The sequence below is a fragment of the Cynara cardunculus genome (assembly GCF_001531365.2).
Source record: "Cynara cardunculus var. scolymus isolate 2C chromosome LG 2, CcrdV1, whole genome shotgun sequence".
NCBI lineage: Eukaryota > Viridiplantae > Streptophyta > Magnoliopsida > Asterales > Asteraceae > Cynara > Cynara cardunculus.
In genome coordinates this window covers 34,298,554-34,301,053 of record NC_037529.1, presented here as the reverse complement: position 1 = coordinate 34,301,053, position 2,500 = coordinate 34,298,554, and positions in this window count along the sequence as shown.

The following is a 2,500-nucleotide window of genomic DNA, read 5'->3' as shown; positions in this document are numbered from 1 at the left end:
ACAAATCAACTTCAGAGAGTTCATCTTCGACGTCTACAGAACTATAAATTCATATTTTGTTTATGCAGTAGACGATTTCCCAGAGTCTCAAGTCTGATTCTCTTCTGTCCCAKGATCGAGCCTATGTTTCAAATTTTTGTCATTCAAGTTTTGTAATTCTTTACATTTGTAATTTTTTACATTGTAATTCTTTACATTGTAATTCCTTACTTTGTAATTCTTTTCATCTTAATTCTTTTAGAGGATGATGTTTAATCACTTCTTGTATTTTCAATTCAATTAAGTCATACACTTATACCCAAAGTTCATAGTTTACTTTTTCATACTTAGGGGGAGATTGTTAGCTCTCAGTTCCTTAAATGTAAAAGTATAGAAAAAGTAAAACTATAAGTATTGATAGAAGATGATATGTCACAGAAGAACACAGAGAACCAACAGCAAAAGTTGCACAAGCTACAAGTCTCAAGTGACAGAACCTCTATCGTGTCTCACAGAGGTTCTGGAAGATTTCCTCTACGTTCTTCTGTTGTTTATCTAGCAGAGCCTCTGTGTTGTCTAACAGAGGGTCTGCAACAATGTCTTCTGTGTAGATTTTCTTTAAGTTGTTTTACTTAGGTCTTTTAGCTGCTCGTGCCTATCACGTGTTCTTGTCTGTAATTCGTTTTGATCGAATGACTTAGATTAATTTGCTTTAGGTCATGTCAGAAAAACGGTTACTTGCTTGCAAAAATAGCAGTGTAGGCCCTTGTATTTCAGTGTGCTTCCAGAATTGTAATTGTCAATATTTTCATCTAATTGAAAATCCTTTGAAGCTTTCTCCGGTGTTCATCATTCGTCTTCATCGTGTTCTTATCGATTTCTACTTGTTTGATTTATTATCTTTTCCGCTGCACTATATCTATCAAACCAATCATTCAAGGAAGTAATCTTTATAAAGAAATAGAGTTATTCGGTCCTAACAAAAGTTTTCAAGAAGAGACTCATTTGCAGAAGGCTCTGTGATGAAAGATGGAAAGAATTACAGAGCCTCTGTGGACAATTTTCGTTCAAGAGGCTGACCAAAAGGATAGTTTTCTTGAGAATCTGTTTGATCAAACTTGAAGATTCCTATATGACTCTGTCTCAAAAATTTCCTTGAAATGGAATCCTTCTTTGCAGAAGGTGAGAAGGAATCAATATAGTCCTCATAAGCAATATTTTCTATAGATAAACACGGTTTTGTGTCTGGATCAACCAACAGCCTTCTCCTCTTGAATATGGGCTTAGTTTTAGAAATTTTGCTTTTCAAATTGTTTGAGGATCTAAAGGTATTCTCTAGAGTTTTGTTTGATTTGAAACCGGGTTTATTATCAAATTTCGAGAAACCTAGACCTCTTCTNGAGAAACCTAGACCTCTTCTGCCCAAATTTACCTTAATCTTTTTATAAATGTTTTGAGCCTCTTGAAATTTCTTTATTTTTAGCTCTCTATCAAGCACATCTTGATGTAAAAATTCTCTTTCCTTTTGAAAGAATTCTTTAACAGAAGTAATATTGCATTTCTCATGCTCTAACATCCTTATCTCATCAACCTTATTTTTCAACTTTTTTTGAAGATTGGCAATCTTTTCCTTTGAAGATTTTTCAAAATTAACAAAATTATTTTTAGCTTATGTGAACATTTTAAAAAATCTGTTTCTCTCCTCTGTGAGAAGAATTACTTCTTTTTCACAGAAGGAAAGTTTTTCTTTTAGCTCGTAATGCTCCAAATGACATGAGTCGAGGTTATCGATGATCTATGTGAAAAGATCAATAGATTCAAAAGAGGAGGAAGTAGAAACCTCTTGTTCGTTCCTGTCAGAGGAGTCTGACTTGATGTCTGCCATCCCACAGAAGAGCTCATCCTCTGTGTCCGAGTCTTCCCACGCGAGAAGACCCTTCTGTTCGTCTTCGTCAGAAGACTGGTCAGTTACTAGCTCACTCGATTGAGCTAGCAGAGACTTCTGCTGATAGTATTCAGCCTTCTTTTTATAGAAGGCTACATCTTTAGGACCCCTCTGTGGTGCCCTTGGCCCTTTAGACTAGCAGTCTGCAGCAAAGTGGCCTGGTTTGCCACATTTGAAGCAGCCATCTTTAGGCTCTTCCTTCCTTTGCTCTTCAACCCTCTGCAAGGGCTTCTGTTTCTTTTCTCTTTTCTCATATCTCTCTCCCTCTGTTAAGTTTCTTTGATTGAAACTTTTAAACTATTTCCTCTCTCCACCCTTCCTGAACTCTCTAGTGATCAAGGCAAGAGTTTTCATCATCTCCTTCATGGAGACTTCTTCCTCAGAGCTGTCATCACTCTCTGCAATCAAAACTTTCTTCTTCTTCTTCTTCTCCTTCTCTTCCTTCTGTGCCTCCTTTCCCTTCCCAGAGCATCCGTCCTCTGCAACTAGAGCCAGAAGGCCACCGTAGTTCTTCTTCATCTGCAAAACTTGTGGCTGTTGGCTCTTAAGAGAGCCAAACAGGTCTGCTAGAGTCCA